Below are 21071 nucleotides of genomic sequence, written 5' to 3'. Positions count from 1 at the left end.
GCACTGACACATCCCACAGTTATATATAATATATAATAATGGACACACATTCCCACCTCCTGTACTGACACGTCCCACAGTTATATATAATATATAATAATGGACACACAGTCCCACCTCCTGTACTGACACAACCCACAGTTATATATAATATATAATAATGGACAGACAGTCCCACCTCCTGTACTGACACAACCCACAGTTATATATAATATATAATAATGGACAGACAGTCCCACCTCCTGTACTGACACAACCCACAGTTATATATAATATATAATAATGGACAGACAGTCCCACCTCCTGTACTGACACAACCCACAGTTATATATAATATATAATAATGGACAGACAGTCCCACCTCCTGTACTGACACAACCCACAGTTATATATAATATATAATAATGGACACACAGTCCCACCTCCTGCACTGAAACGTTCCACAGTTATAAATAATATATAATAATGGACACACAGTCCCACCTCCTGTACTGACACGTCCCACAGTTATATATAATATATAATAATGGACAGACAGTCCCACCTCCTGGACTGACACGTCCCACAGTTATATATAATATATAATGATGGACAGACAGTCCCACCTCCTGTACTGACACATCCCACAGTTATATATAATATATAATAATGGACACACAGTCCCACCTCCTGTACTGACACGTCCCACAGTTATATATAATAAATAATAATGGACACACAGTCCCATCTCCAGTACTGACACATCCCACAGTTATATATAATATATAATGATGGACAGACAGTCCCACCTCCTGTACTGACACGTCCCACAGTTATATATAATATATAATAATGGACACACAGTCCCACCTCCTGTACTGACACGTCCCACAGTTATATATAATAAATAATAATGGACACACAGTCCCATCTCCAGTACTGACACATCCCACAGTTATATATAATATATAATGATGGACAGACAGTCCCACCTCCTGTACTGATACGTCCCACAGTTATATATAATATATAATAATGGACACACAGTCCCATCTCCAGTACTGACAAATCCCACAGTTATATATAATATATAATAATGGACAGACAGTCCCACCTCCTGTACTGACACGTCCCACAGTTATATATAATAAATAATAATGGACACACAGTCCCATCTCCAGTACTGACACATCCCACAGTTATATATAATATATAATAATGGACAGACAGTCCCACCTCCTGTACTGACACGTCCCACAGTTATATATAATATACAATAATGGACACACAGTCCCACCTCCTGCACTGACACATCCCACAGTTATATATAATATATAATAATGGACACACAGTCCCACCTCCTGTACTGACACATCCCACAGTTATATGTAATATATAATAATGGACACACAGTCCCACCTCCTGCACTGACACATCCCACAGTTATATATAATATATAATAATGGACACACATTCCCACCTCCTGTACTGACACGTCCCACAGTTATATATAATATATAATAATGGACACACAGTCCCACCTCCTGCACTGACACATCCCACAGTTATATATAATATATAATAATGGATACACATTCCCACCTCCTGTACTGACACGTCCCACAGTTATATATAATATATAACAATGGACACACAGTCCCACCTCCTGTACTGACACATCCCACAGTTATATATAATATATAATAATGGACACACAGTCCCACCTCCTGTACTGACACATCCCACAGTTATATATAATATATAATAATGGACACACAGTCCCACCTCCTGTACTGACATGTCCCACTGTTATATATAATATAATAATGGACACACAGTCCCACCTCCTGTACTGACACATCCCACTGTTATATATAATATATAATAATGGACACACAGTCCCACCTCCTGTACTGACACATCCCACAGTTATATATAATATATAATAATGGACACACAGTCCCACCTCCTGTACTGACACATCCCACAGTTATATATAATATATAATAATGGACACACAGTCCCACCTCCTGTACTGGCATGTCCCACTGTTATATATAATATAATAATGGACACACAGTCCCACCTCCCGTACTGACACATCCCACAGTTATATATAATATATAATAATGGACACCCAGTCCCACCTCCTGTACTGACACATCCCACTGTTATATATAATATATAATAATGGACACACAATCCCACCTCCTGTACTGACACATCCCACTTTTATATATAATATATAATAATGGACACACAGTCCCACCTCCTGTACTGACACATCCCACAGTTATATATAATATATAATAATGGACACACAGTCCCACCTCCTGTACTGACACATCCCACAGTTATATATAATATATAATAATGGACACACAGTCTCACCTCCTGCACTGACGCATCCCACAGTTATATATAATATATAATAATGGACAGACAGTCCCACCTCCTGGACTGACACATCCCACAGTTATATATAATCTATAATAATGGACACACAGTCCCACCTCCTGTACTGACACATCCCACAGTTATATATAATATATAATAATGGACACACAGTCCCACCTCCTGTACTGACACGTCCACAGTTATATATAATATATAATAATGGACACACAGTCCCACCTCCTGTACTGACACATCCCACAGTTATATATAATATATAATAATGGACACACAGTCCCACCTCCTGTACTGACATGTCCCACTGTTATATATAATATAATAATGGACACACAGTCCCACCTCCTGTACTGACACATCCCACTGTTATATATAATATATAATAATGGACACACAGTCCCACCTCCTGTACTGACACATCCCACAGTTATATATAATATATAATAATGGACACACAGTCCCACCTCCTGTACTGACACATCCCACTGTTATATATAATATATAATAATGGACACACAGTCCCACCTCCTGTACTGACACATCCCACTGTTATATATATTATATAATAATGGACACACAGTCCCACCTCCTGTACTGACATGTCCCACTGTTATATATAATATAATAATGGACACACAGTCCCACCTCCTGTACTGACACATCCCACAGTTATATATAATATATAATAATGGACACACAGTCCCACCTCCTGTACTGACACATCCCACTGTTATATATAATATATAATAATGGACACACAGTCCCACCTCCTGTACTGACACATCCCACTGTTATATATAATATATAATAATGGACACACAGTCCCACCTCCTGTACTGACACATCCCACAGATATATATAAAATATAATAATGGACACACAGTCCCACCTCCTGTACTGACACATCCCACTGTTATATATAATATATAATAATGGACACACAGTCCGACCTCCTGTACTGACACATCCCACTGTTATATATAATATATAATAATGGACACACAGTCCCACCTCCTGTACTGACACATCCCACTGTTATATATAATATATAATAATGGACACACAGTCCCACCTCCTGTACTGACACATCCCACTGTTATATATAATATATAATAATGGACACACAGTCCCACCTCCTGTACTGACACATCCCACTGTTATATATAATATATAATAATGGACACACGGTCCCACCTCCTGTACTGACACATCCCACAGTTCTATATAATATATAATAATGGACACACAGTCCCACCTCCTGTACTGACACATCCCACATTTATATATAATATATAATAATGGACACACAGTCCCACCTCCTGTACTGACACATCCCACAGATATATATAAAATATAATAATGGACACACAGTCCCACCTCCTGTACTGACACGTCCCACAGTTATATATAATATATAATAATGGACACACAGTCTCACCTCCTGTACTGACACATCCCACAGCTATATATAATATATAATAATGGACACACAGTCCCACCTCCTGTATACTGACACATCCCACAGTTATATATAATATATAATAATGGACACACAGTCCCACCTCCTGGACTGACACATCCCACAGTTATATATAATATATAATAATGGACACACAGTCTCACCTCCTGGACTGACACATCCCACAGTTATATATAATATATAATAATGGACACACAGTCCCACCTCCTGGACTGACACATCCCACAGTTATATATAATATATAATAATGGACACACAGTCTCACCTCCTGGACTGACGCATCCCACAGTTATATATAATATAGAATAATGGACACACAGTCCCACCTCATGGACTGACACATCCCACAGTTATATATAATCTATAATAATGGACACACAGTCCCACCTCCTGGACTGACACATCCCACAGTTATATATAATATATAATAATGGACACACAGTCCCACCTCCTGGACTGACACATCCCACAGTTATATATAATATATAATGATGGACACACAGTCTCACCTCCTGCACTGACGCATCCCACAGTTATATATAATATATAATAATGGACAGACAGTCCCACCTCCTGGACTGACACATCCCACAGTTATATATAATCTATAATAATGGACACACAGTCCCACCTCCTGTACTGACACATCCCACAGTTATATATAATATATAATAATGGACACACAGTTCCAACTCCTGTACTGACACATCCCACAGTTATATATAATATATAATAATGGACACACAGTCCCACCTCCTGGACTGACACATCCCACAGTTATATATAATATAGAATAATGGACACACAGTCCCACCTCCTGGACTGACACATCCCACAGTTATATATAATATATAATAATGGACACACAGTCCCACCTCCTGGACTGACACATCCCACAGTTATATATAATATATAATAATGGACACACAGTCCCACCTCCTGGACTGACACATCCCACAGTTATATATAATATATAATAATGGACACACAGTCCCACCTCCTGGACTGACACATCCCACAGTTATATATAATATAGAATAATGGACACACAGTCCCACCTCCTGGACTGACACATCCCACAGTTATATATAATATATAATAATGGACACACAGTCTCACCTCCTGGACTGACGCATCCCACAGTTATATATAATATATAATAATGGACACACAGTGCCACCTCCTGGACTGACACAACCCACAGTTATATATAATATATAATAATGGACACACAGTCCCACCTCCTGTACTGACACGTCCCACAGTTATATATAATATATAATAATGGACAGACAGTCCCACCTCCTGTACTGACACAACCCACAGTTATATATAATATATAATAATGGACACACAGTCCCACCTCCTGCACTGAAACGTTCCACAGTTATAAATAATATATAATAATGGATACACAGTCCCACCTCCTGCACTGACACATCCCACAGTTATATATAATATAAAAAAATGGACACACAGTCCCACCTCCTGTACTGACACGTCCCACAGTTATATATAATATATAATAATGGACAGACAGTCCCACCTCCTGGACTGACACGTCCCACAGTTATATATAATATATAATGATGGACAGACAGTCCCACCTCCTGTACTGACACGTCCCACAGTTATATATAATATATAATAATGGACAGACAGTCCCACCTCCTGTACTGACACGTCCCACAGTTATATATAATAAATAATAATGGACACACAGTCCCATCTCCAGTACTGACACATCCCACAGTTATATATAATATATAATAATGGACAGACAGTCCCACCTCCTGTACTGACACGTCCCACAGTTATATATAATATATAATAATGGACACACAGTCCCACCTCCTGCACTGACACATCCCACAGTTATATATAATATATAATAATGGACACACAGTCCCACCTCCTGTACTGACACATCCCACAGTTATATGTAATATATAATAATGGACACACAGTCCCACCTCCTGCACTGACACATCCCACAGTTATATATAATATATAATAATGGACACACAGTCCCACCTCCCGCACTGACACATCCCACAGTTATATATAATATATAATAATGGACACACATTCCCACCTCCTGTACTGACACGTCCCACAGTTATATATAATATATAATAATGGACACACAGTCCCACCTCCTGCACTGACACATCCCACAGTTATATATAATATATAATAATGGACACACAGTCCCACCTCCTGTACTGACACGTCCCACAGTTATATATAATATATAACAATGGACACACAGTCCCACCTCCTGTACTGACACATCCCACAGTTATATATAATATATAATAATGGACACACAGTCCCACCTCCTGTACTGACACATCCCACAGTTATATATAATATATAATAATGGACACACAGTCCCACCTCCTGTACTGACATGTCCCACTGTTATATATAATATAATAATGGACACACAGTCCCACCTCCTGTACTGACACATCCCACTGTTATATATAATATATAATAATGGACACACAGTCCCACCTCCTGTACTGACACATCCCACAGTTATATATAATATATAATAATGGACACACAGTCCCACCTCCTGTACTGACACATCCCACAGTTATATATAATATATAATAATGGACACACAGTCCCACCTCCTGTACTGACATGTCCCACTGTTATATATAATATAATAATGGACACACAGTCCCACCTCCTGTACTGACACATCCCACTGTTATATATAATATATAATAATGGACACACAGTCCCACCTCCTGTACTGACACATCCCACAGTTATATATAATATATAATAATGGACACACAGTCCCACCTCCTGTACTGACACATCCCACAGTTATATATAATATATAATAATGGACACACAGTCCCACCTCCTGTACTGACATGTCCCACTGTTATATATAATATAATAATGGACACACAGTCCCACCTCCTGTACTGACACATCCCACTGTTATATATAATATATAATAATGGACACACAGTCCCACCTCCTGTACTGACACATCCCACAGTTATATATAATATATAATAATGGACACACAGTCCCACCTCCTGTACTGACACATCCCACTGTTATATATAATATATAATAATGGACACACAGTCCCACCTCCTGTACTGACACATCCCACAGTTATATATAATATATAATAATGGACACACAGTCCCACCTCCTGTACTGACACATCCCACAGTTATATATAATATATAATAATGGACACACAGTCCCACCTCCTGTACTGACATGTCCCACTGTTATATATAATATAATAATGGACACACAGTCCCACCTCCTGTACTGACACATCCCACAGTTATATATAATATATAATAATGGACACCCAGTCCCACCTCCTGTACTGACACATCCCACTGTTATATATAATATATAATAATGGACACACAGTCCCACCTCCTGTACTGACACATCCCACTTTTATATATAATATATAATAATGGACACACAGTCCCACCTCCTGTACTGACATGTCCCACAGATATATATAAAATATAATAATGGACACACAGTCCCACCTCCTGTACTGACACATCCCACAGCTATATATAATATATAATAATGGACACACAGTCCCACCTCCTGGACTGACACATCCCACAGTTATATATAATATATAATAATGGACACACAGTCTCACCTCCTGGACTGACGCATCCCACAGTTATATATAATATATAATAATGGACACACAGTCCCACCTCATGGACTGACACATCCCACAGTTATATATAATCTATAATAATGGACACACAGTCCCACCTCCTGGACTGACACATCCCACAGTTATATATAATATATAATAATGGACACACAGTCCCACCTCCTGGACTGACACATCCCACAGTTATATATAATATATAATGATGGACACAGAGTCTCACCTCCTGCACTGACGCATCCCACAGTTATATATAATATATAATAATGGACAGACAGTCCCACCTCCTGGACTGACACATCCCACAGTTATATATAATCTATAATAATGGACACACAGTCCCACCTCCTGTACTGACACATCCCACAGTTATATATAATATATAATAATGGACACACAGTTCCACCTCCTGTACTGACACATCCCACAGTTATATATAATATATAATAATGGACACACAGTCCCACCTCCTGGACTGACACATCCCACAGTTATATATAATATAGAATAATGGACACACAGTCCCACCTCCTGGACTGACACATCCCACAGTTATATATAATATATAATAATGGACACACAGTCCCACCTCCTGGACTGACACATCCCACAGTTATATATAATATATAATAATGGACAGACAGTCCCACCTCCTGTACTGACACAACCCACAGTTATATATAATATATAATAATGGACAGACAGTCCCACCTCCTGTACTGACACAACCCACAGTTATATATAATATATAATAATGGACACACAGTCCCACCTCCTGTACTGACACAACCCACAGTTATATATAATATATAATAATGGACACACAGTCCCACCTCCTGCACTGAAACGTTCCACAGTTATAAATAATATATAATAATGGATACACATTCCCACCTCCTGCACTGACACATCCCACAGTTATATATAATATAAAAAAATGGACAGACAGCCCCACCTCCTGTACTGACACGTCCCACAGTTATATATAATATATAATAATGGTCAGACAGTCCCACCTCCTGGACTGACACGTCCCACAGTTATATATAATATATAATGATGGACAGACAGTCCCACCTCCTGTACTGACACGTCCCACAGTTATATATAATATATAATAATGGACAGACAGTCCCACCTCCTGTACTGACACGTCCCACAGTTATATATAATAAATAATAATGGACACACAGTCCCATCTCCAGTACTGACACATCCCACAGTTATATATAATATATAATAATGGACAGACAGTCCCACCTCCTGTACTGACACGTCCCACAGTTATATATAATATATAATAATGGACACACAGTCCCACCTCCTGCACTGACACATCCCACAGTTATATATAATATATAATAATGGACACACAGTCCCACCTCCTGCACTGACACATCCCACAGTTATATATAATATATAATAATGGACACACAGTCCCACCTCCTGTACTGACACATCCCACAGTTATATATAATAAGTAATAATGGACACACAGTTCCACCTCCTGTACTGACACATCCCACAGTTATATATAATATATAATAATGGACACACAGTCCCACCTCCTGGACTGACACATCCCACAGTTATATATAATATATAATAATGGACACACAGTCCCACCTCCTGGACTGACACATCCCACAGTTATATATAATATATAATAATGGACACACAGTCCCACCTCCTGGACAGACACATCCCACAGTTATATATAATATATAATAATGGACACACAGTCCCACCTCCTGTACTGACACATCCCACAGTTATATATAATTTAAAATAATGGACACACAGTCCCACCTCCTGTACTGACACATCCCACAGTTATATATAATATATAATAATGGACACACAGTCCCACCTCCTGGACTGACACATCCCACAGTTATATATAATATATAATAATGGACACACAGTCCCACCTCCTGGACTGACACATCCCACAGTTATATATAATATATAATAATGGACACACAGTCCCACCTCCTGGACTGACACATCCCACAGTTATATATAATATATAATAATGGACACACAGTCCCACCTCCTGGACTGACACATCCCACAGTTATATATAATATATAATAATGGACAACAGTCCCACCTCCTGTACTGACACATCCCACAGTTATATATAATATATAATAATGGACACACAGTCCCACCTCCTGTACTGACACGTCCCACAGTTATATATAATATATAATAATGGACACACAGTCCCACCTCCTGTACTGACACGTCCCACAGTTAGATATAATATATAATAATGGACACACAGTCCCACCTCCTGCACTGACACGTCTCACAGTTAGATATAATATATAATAATGGACACACAGTCCCACCTCCTGTACTGACACGTCCACAGTTATATATAATATATAATAATGGACACACAGTCCCACCTCCTGCACTGACACGTCTCACAGTTAGATATAATATATAATAATGGACACACAGTCCCACCTCCTGGACTGACACGTCCCACAGTTATATATAATATATAATAATGGACACACAGTCCCACCTCCTGTACTGACACGTCCACAGTTATATATAATATATAATAATGGACACACAGTCCCACCTCCTGGACAGACACGTCCCACAGTTATATATAATATATAATAATGGACACACAGTCCCACCTCCTGGACTGACACATCCCACAGTAATATATAATATATAATAATGGACACACAGTCCCACCTCCTGTACTGACACATCCCACAGTTATATATAATATATAATAATGGACACACAGTCCCACATCCTGTACTGACATGTCCCACTGTTATATATAATATAATAATGGACACACAGTCCCACCTCCTGTACTGACACATCCCACTGTTATATATAATATATAATAATGGACACACAGTCCCACCTCCTGTACTGACACGTCCACAGTTATCTATAATATATAATAATGGACACACAGTCCCACCTCCTGTACTGACACATCCCACAGTTATATATAATATATAATAATGGACACAAAGTCCCACCTCCTGGACTGACACATCCCACAGTTATATATAATCTATAATAATGGACACACAGTCCCACCTCCTGTACTGACACATCCCACAGTTATATATAATATATAATAATGGACACACAGTTCCACCTCCTGTACTGACACATCCCACAGTTATATATAATATATAATAATGGACACACAGTCCCACCTCCTGGACTGACACATCCCACAGTTATATATAATATAGAATAATGGACACACAGTCCCACCTCCTGGACTGACACATCCCACTGTTATATATAATATATAATAATGGACACACAGTCCCACCTCCTGTACTGACATGTCCCACTGTTATATCTAATATAATAATGGACACACAGTCCCACCTCCTGTACTGACACATCCCACAGTTATATATAATATATAACAATGGACACACAGTCCCACCTCCTGTACTGACACATCCCACTGTTATATATAATATATAATAATGGACACACAGTCCCACCTCCTGTACTGACACATCCCACTGTTATATATAATATATAATAATGGACACACAGTCCCACCTCCTGTACTGACACGTCCCACAGTTATATATAATATATAATAATGGACACACAGTCCCACCTCCTGTACTGACATGTCCCACAGATATATATAAAATATAATAATGGACACACAGTCCCACCTCCTGTACTGACACGTCCCACAGTTATATATAATATATAATAATGGACACACAGTCTCACCTCCTGTACTGACACATCCCACAGCTATATATAATATATAATAACGGACACACAGTCCCACCTCCTGTATACTGACACATCCCACAGTTATATATAATATATAATAATGGACACACAGTCTCACCTCCTGTACTGACACATCCCACAGCTATATGTAATATATAATAATGGACACAGAGTCCCACCTCCTGTATACTGACACATCCCACAGTTATATATAATATATAATAATGGACACACAGTCCCACCTCCTGGACAGACACATCCCACAGTTATATATAATATATAATAATGGACACACAGTCTCACCTCCTGTACTGACACATCCCACAGTTATATATAATTTAAAATAATGGACACACAGTCCCACCTCCTGTACTGACACATCCCACAGTTATATATAATATATAATAATGGACACACAGTCCCACCTCCTGGACTGACACATCCCACAGTTATATATAATATATAATAATGGACACACAGTCCCACCTCCTGGACTGACACATCCCACAGTTATATATAATATATAATAATGGACACACAGTCCCACCTCCTGGACTGACACATCCCACAGTTATATATAATATATAATAATGGACACACAGTCCCACCTCCTGGACTGACACATCCCACAGTTATATATAATATATAATAATGGACACACAGTCCCACCTCCTGTACTGACACATCCCACAGTTATATATAATATATAATAATGGACACACAGTCCCATCTCCTGTACTGACACGTCCCACAGTTATATATAATATATAATAATGGACACACAGTCCCACCTCCTGTACTGACACTTCCCACAGTTATATATAATATATAATAATGGACACACAGTCCCACCTCCTGCACTGACACGTCTCACAGTTAGATATAATATATAATAATGGACACACAGTCCCACCTCCTGTACTGACACGTCCACAGTTATATATAATATATAATAATGGACACACAGTCCCACCTCCTGCACTGACACGTCTCACAGTTAGATATAATATATAATAATGGACACACAGTCCCACCTCCTGGACTGACACATCCCACAGTTATATATAATATATAATAATGGACACACAGTCCCACCTCCTGTACTGACACATCCCACAGTTATATATAATATATAATAATGGACACACAGTCCCACATCCTGTACTGACATGTCCCACTGTTATATATAATATAATAATGGACACACAGTCCCACCTCCTGTACTGACACATCCCACTGTTATATATAATATATAATAATGGACACACAGTCCCACCTCCTGTACTGACACGTCCACAGTTATATATAATATATAATAATGGACACACAGTCCCACCTCCTGTACTGACACATCCCACAGTTATATATAATATATAATAATGGACACAAAGTCCCACCTCCTGGACTGACACATCCCACAGTTATATATAATCTATAATAATGGACACACAGTCCCACCTCCTGTACTGACACATCCCACAGTTATATATAATATATAATAATGGACACACAGTTCCACCTCCTGTACTGACACATCCCACAGTTATATATAATATATAATAATGGACACACAGTCCCACCTCCTGGACTGACACATCCCACAGTTATATATAATATATAATAATGGACACACAGTCCCACCTCTGTACTGACATGTCCCACTGTTATATCTAATATAATAATGGACACACAGTCCCAACTCCTGTACTGACATGTCCCACTGTTATATCTAATATAATAATGGACACACAGTCCCACCTCCTGTACTGACACATCCCACAGTTATATATAATATATAACAATGGACACACAGTCCCACCTCCTGTACTGACACATCCCACTGTTATATATAATATATAATAATGGACACACAGTCCCACCTCCTGTACTGACACATCCCACTGTTATATATAATATATAATAATGGACACACAGTCCCACCTCCTGTACTGACATGTCCCACAGATATATATAAAATATAATAATGGACACACAGTCCCACCTCCTGTACTGACACGTCCCACATTTATATATAATATATAATAATGGACACACAGTCTCACCTCCTCTACTGACACATCCCACAGATAGATATAATATATCATAATGGACACACAGTCCCACCTCCTGTATACTGACACATCCCAGAGTTATATATAATATATAATAATGGACACACAGTCTCACCTCCTGTACTGACACATCCCACAGCTATATGTAATATATAATAATGGACACACAGTCCCACCTCCTGTATACTGACACATCCCACAGTTATATATAATATATAATAATGGACACACAGTCCCACCTCCTGGACTAACACATCCCACAGTTATATATAATATATAATAATGGACACACAGTCTCACCTCCTGGACTGACACATCCCACAGTTATATATAATATATAATAATGGACACACAGTCCCACCTCCTGGACTGACACATCCCACAGTTATATATAATATATAATAATGGACACACAGTCCCACCTCCTGGACTGACACATCCCACAGTTATATATAATATATAATAATGGACACACAGTCCCACCTCCTGGACTGACACATCCCACAGTTATATATAATATATAATAATGGACACACAGTCTCACCTCCTGCACTGACGCATCCCACAGGTATATATAATATATAATAATGGACAGACAGTCCCACCTCCTGGACTGACACATCCCACAGTTATATATAATATATAATAATGGACACACAGTCCCACCTCCTGTACTGACACATCCCACAGTTATATATAATATATAATAATGGACACACAGTCCCACCTCCTGTACTGACACATCCCACAGTTATATATAATATATAATAATGGACACACAGTCCCACCTCCTGTACTGACACATCCCACAGTTATATATAATATATAATAATGGACACACAGTCCCACCTCCTGGACTGACACATCCCACAGTTATATATAATATAGAATAATGGACACACAGTCCCACCTCCTGGACTGACACATCCCACAGTTATATATAATATATAATAATGGACACACAGTCCCACCTCCTGGACTGACACATCCCACAGTTATATATAATATATAATAATGGACACACAGTCCCACCTCCTGTACTGACACGTCCCACAGTTATATATAATATATAATAATGGACACACAGTCCCACCTCCTGTACTGACACGTCCCACAGTTATATATAATATATAATAATGGACACACAGTCCCACCTCCTGTACTGACACGTCCCACAGTTATATATAATATATAATAATGGACACACAGTCCCACCTCCTGTACTGACACATCCCACAGTTATATATAATATAGAATAATGGACACACAGTCCCACCTCCTGGACTGACACATCCCACAGTTATATATAATATATAATAATGGACACACAGTCCCACCTCCTGGACTGACACGTCCCACAGTTATATATAATATATAATAATGGACACACAGTCCCACCTCCTGTACTGACACGTCCCACAGTTATATATAATATATAATAATGGACACACAGTCCCACCTCCTGTACTGACACGTCCCACAGTTATATATAATATATAATAATGGACACACAGTCCCACCTCCTGTACTGACACGTCCCACAGTTCTATATAAGATATAATAATGAACACACAGTCCCACCTCCGGTACTGACACGTCCCACAGTTATATATAATATATAATAATGGACACACAGTCCCACCTCCTGTACTGACACGTCCCACAGTTCTATATAAGATATAATAATGAACACACAGTCCCACCTCCGGTACTGACACATCCCACAGTTCTATATAATATATAAAAATGGACACACAGTCCCACCTCCTGCACTGACACGTCTCACAGTTATATATAATATATAATAATGGACACACAGTCCCACATCCTGGACTGACACGTCCCACAGTTATATATAATATATAATAATGGACACACAGTCCCACCTCCTGCACTGACACGTCTCACAGTTAGATATAATATATAATAATGGACACACAGTCCCGCCTCCTGTACTGACACATCCCACAGTTATATATAATATATAATAATGGACACACAGTCCCACCTCCTGTACTGACATGTCCCACTGTTATATATAATATAATAATGGACACACAGTCCCAACTCCTGTACTGACACATCCCACAGTTATATATATATTATAATAATGGACACACAGTCCCAACTCCTGTACTGACACATCCCACAGTTATATATAATATATAATAATGGACACGCAGTCCCACCTCCTGTACTGACATGTCCCACTGTTATATATAATATAATAATGGACACACAGTCCCACCTCCTGTACTGACACATCCCACTGTTATATATAATATATAATAATGGACACACAGTCCCACCTCCTGTACTGACATGTCCCACTGTTATATATAATATAATAATGGACACACAGTCCCAACTCCTGTACTGACACATCCCACAGTTATATATAATATATAATAATGGACACACAGTCCCACCTCCTGTACTGACACATCCCACTGTTATATATAATATATAATAATGGACACACAGTCCCACCTCCTGTACTGACACGTCCCACAGTTATATATAATATATAATAATGGACACACAGTCCCACCTCCTGTACTGACACATCCCACAGTTATATATAATATATAATAATGGAGACACAGTCCCACCTCCTGTACTGACACGTCCCACAATTATATATAATATATAATAATGGACACACAGTCTCACCTCCTGTACTGACACATCCCACAGCTATATATAATATATAATAATGGAAACACAGTTCCACCTCCTGTATACTGACACATCCCACAGTTATATATAATATATAATAATGGACACACAGTCTCACCTCCTGTACTGACACATCCCACAGCTATATGTAATATATAATAATGGACACACAGTCCCACCTCCTGTATACTGACACATCCCACAGTTATATATAATATATAATAATGGACACACAGTCCCACCTCCTGGACTGACACATCCCACAGTTATATATAATATATAATAATGGACACACAGTCTCACCTCCTGGACTGACACATCCCACAGTTATATATAATATATAATAATGGACACACAGTCCCACCTCCTGGACTGACACATCCCACAGTTATATATAATATATAATAATGGACACACAGTCTCACCTCCTGGACTGACGCATCCCACAGTTATATATAATATATAATAATGGACACACAGTCCACCTCCTGGACTGACACATCCCACAGTTATATATAATATATAATAATGGACACACAGTCCCACCTCCTGGACTGACACATCCCACAGTTATATATAATATATAATAATGGACACACAGTCCCACCTCCTGGACTGACACATCCCACAGTTATATATAATATATAATAATGGACACACAGTCTCACCTCCTGCACTGACGCATCCCACAGTTATATATAATATATAATAATGGACACACAGTCTCACCTCCTGTACTGACACATCCCACAGCTATATATAATATATAATAATGGAAACACAGTTCCACCTCCTGTATACTGACACATCCCACAGTTATATATAATATATAATAATGGACACACAGTCTCACCTCCTGTACTGACACATCCCACAGCTATATGTAATATATAATAATGGACACACAGTCCCACCTCCTGTATACTGACACATCCCACAGTTATATATAATATATAATAATGGACACACAGTCCCACCTCCTGTACTGACACATCCCACAGTTATATATAATTTAAAATAATGGACACACAGTCCCACCTCCTGTACTGACACATCCCACAGTTATATATAATATATAATAATGGACACACAGTCCCACCTCCTGTATACTGACACATCCCACAGTTATATATAATATATAATAATGGACACACAGTCTCACCTCCTGTACTGACACATCCCACAGCTATATGTAATATATAATAATGGACACACAGTCCCACCTCCTGTATACTGACACATCCCACAGTTATATATAATATATAATAATGGACACACAGTCCCACCTCCTGTACTGACACATCCCACAGTTATATATAATTTAAAATAATGGACACACAGTCCCACCTCCTGTACTGACACATCCCACAGTTATATATAATATATAATAATGGACACACAGTCCCACCTCCTGGACTGACACATCCCACAGTTATATATAATATATAATAATGGACACACAGTCCCACCTCCTGGACTGACACATCCCACAGTTACATATAATATATAACAATGGACACACAGTCCCACCTCCTGCACTGACGCATCCCACAGTTATATATAATATATAATAATGGACAGACACTCCCACCTCCTGGACTGACACATCCCTCAGTTATATATAATATATAATAATGGGCACACAGTCCCACCTCCTGTACTGACACATCCCACAGTTATATATAATATATAATAATGGACAGACACTCCCACCTCCTGGACTGACACATCCCACAGTTATATATAATATATAATAATGGGCACACAGTCCCACCTCCTGTACTGACACATCCCACAGTTATATATAATATATAATAATGGACACACAGTTCCACCTCCTGTACTGACACATCCCACAGTTATATAGAATATATAATAATGGACACACAGTCCCACCTCCTGGACTGACACATCCCACAGTTATATATAATATAGAATAATGGACACACAGTCCCACCTCCTGAACTGACACATCCTACAGTTATATATAATATATAATAATGGACACACAGTCCCACCTCCTGGACTGACACATCCCACAGTTGTATATAATATAGAATAATGGACACACAGTCCCACCTCCTGGACTGACACATCCCACAGTTATATATAATATATAATAATGGACACACAGTCCCACCTCCTGTCCTGACACATTCCACAGTTATATATAATATATAATAATGGACACACAGTTCCACCTCCTGTACTGACACATCCCACAGTTATATATAATACATAATAATGGACACACAGTCCCACCTCCTGGACTGACACATCCCACAGTTATATATAATATATAATAATGGACACACAGTCCCACCTCCTGGACTGACACATCCCACAGTTATATATAATATATAATAATGGACACACATTCCCACCTCCTGTACTGACACATCCCACAGTTATATATAATTTAAAATAATGGACACACAGTCCCACCTCCTGTACTGACACATCCCACAGTTATATATAATATATAATAATGGACACACAGTCCCACCTCCTGGACTGACACATCCCACAGTTATATATAATATATAATAATGGACACACAGTCCCACCTCCTGGACTGACACATCCCACAGTTATATATAATATATAACAATGGACACACAGTCCCACCTCCTGTACTGACACATCCCACAGTTATATATAATATACAATAATGGACACACAGTCTCACCTCCTGTACTGACACATCCCACAGCTATATGTAATATATACTAATGGACACACAGTCCCACCTCCTGTATACTGACACATCCCACAGTTATATATAATATATAATAATGGACACACAGTCCCACCTCCTGGACTGACACATCCCACAGTTATATATAATATATAATAATGGACACACAGTCTCACCTCCTGGACTGACGCATCTCACAGTTATATATAATATATAATAATGGACACACAGTCCACCTCCTGGACTGACACATCCCACAGTTATATATAATATATAATAATGGACACACAGTCCCACCTCCTGGACAGACACATCCCACAGTTATATATAATATATAATAATGGACACACAGTCCCACCTCCTGGACTGACACATCCCACAGTTATATATAATATATAATAATGGACACACAGTCTCACCTCCTGCACTGACGCATCCCACAGTTATATATAATATATAATAATGGACACACAGTCCCACCTCCTGGACTGACACATCCCACAGTTATATATAATATATAATAATGGACAGACACTCCCACCTCCTGGACTGACACATCCCTCAGTTATATATAATATATAATAATGGGCACACAGTCCCACCTCCTGTACTGACACATCCCACAGTTATATATAATATATAATAATGGACACACAGTTCCACCTCCTGTACTGACACATCCCACAGTTATATAGAATATATAATAATGGACACACAGTCCCACCTCCTGGACTGACACATCCCACAGTTATATATAATATAGAATAATGGACACACAGTCCCACCTCCTGGACTGACACATCCTACAGTTATATATAATATATAATAATGGACACACAGTCCCACCTCCTGGACTGACACATCCCACAGTTGTATATAATATATAATAATGGATACACAGTCCCACCTCCTGGACTGACACATCCCACAGTTATATATAATATATAATAATGGACACACAGTCCCACCTCCTGTCCTGATACATCCCACAGTTATATATAATATATAATAATGGACACACAGTTCCACCTCCTGTACTGACACATCCCACAGTTATATATAATACATAATAATGGACACACAGTCCCACCTCCTGGACTGACACATCCCACAGTTATATATAATATATAATAATGGACACACAGTCCCACCTCCTGTCCTGATACATCCCACAGTTATATATAATATATAATAATGGACACACAGTCCCACCTCCTGGACTGACACATCCCACAGTTATATATAATATATAATAATGGACACACAGTCCCACCTCCTGTCCTGATACATCCCACAGTTATATATAATATATAATAATGGACACACAGTTCCACCTCCTGTACTGACACATCCCACAGTTATATATAATACATAATAATGGACACACAGTCCCACCTCCTGGACTGACACATCCCACAGTTGTATATAATATAGAATAATGGACACACAGTCCCATCTCCTGGACTGACACATCCCACAGTTATATATAATATATAATAATGGACACACAGTCCCACCTCCTGTCCTGATACATCCCACAGTTATATATAATATATAATAATGGACACACAGTTCCACCTCCTGTACTGACACATCCCACAGTTATATATAATACATAATAATGGACACACAGTCCCACCTCCTGGACTGACACATCCCACAGTTGTATATAATATAGAATAATGGACACACAGTCCCACCTCCTGGACTGACACATCCCACAGTTATATATAATATATAATAATGGACACACGGTCCCACCTCCTGTACTGACACGTCCCACAGTTATATATAATATATAATAATGGACACACAGTCCCACCTCCTGTACTGACACGTCCCACAGTTATATATAATATATAATAATGGACACACAGTCTCACCTCCTGTACTGAAACATCCCACAGCTATATATAATATATAATAATGGAAACACAGTTCCAACTCCTGTATACTGACACATCCCACAGTTATATATAATATATAATAATGGACACACAGTCTCACCTCCTGTACTGACACATCCCACAGCTATATGTAATATATAATAATGGACACACAGTCCCACCTCCTGTATACTGACACATCCCACAGTTATATATAATATATAATAATGGACACACAGTCCCACCTCCTGGACTGACACATCCCACAGTTATATATAATATATAATAATGGACACACAGTCTCACCTCCTGGACTGACACATCCCACAGTTATATATAATATATAATAATGGACACACAGTCCCACCTCCTGGACTGACACATCCCACAGTTATATATAATATATAATAAT

The 21071-nt window shown here is 38.6% G+C and overlaps 1 gene segment (V, D, J or C); it reads left to right on the top strand.

Annotated features, from left to right (window-relative positions):
* The window catches only part of LOC137373100 (Ig kappa chain V-III region MOPC 321-like), a 32945-nt gene that overhangs the window by 1215 nt on the left and 10659 nt on the right, over positions 1 to 21071 (top strand).

Source organism: Heterodontus francisci, chromosome 8 (genome assembly GCF_036365525.1).
Source record: "Heterodontus francisci isolate sHetFra1 chromosome 8, sHetFra1.hap1, whole genome shotgun sequence".
NCBI classification, from domain to species: Eukaryota; Metazoa; Chordata; class Chondrichthyes; order Heterodontiformes; family Heterodontidae; genus Heterodontus; species Heterodontus francisci.
The sequence above is the reverse complement of the archived record's forward strand: the minus strand, read 5'-3'. Positions and strand labels throughout refer to the sequence as shown.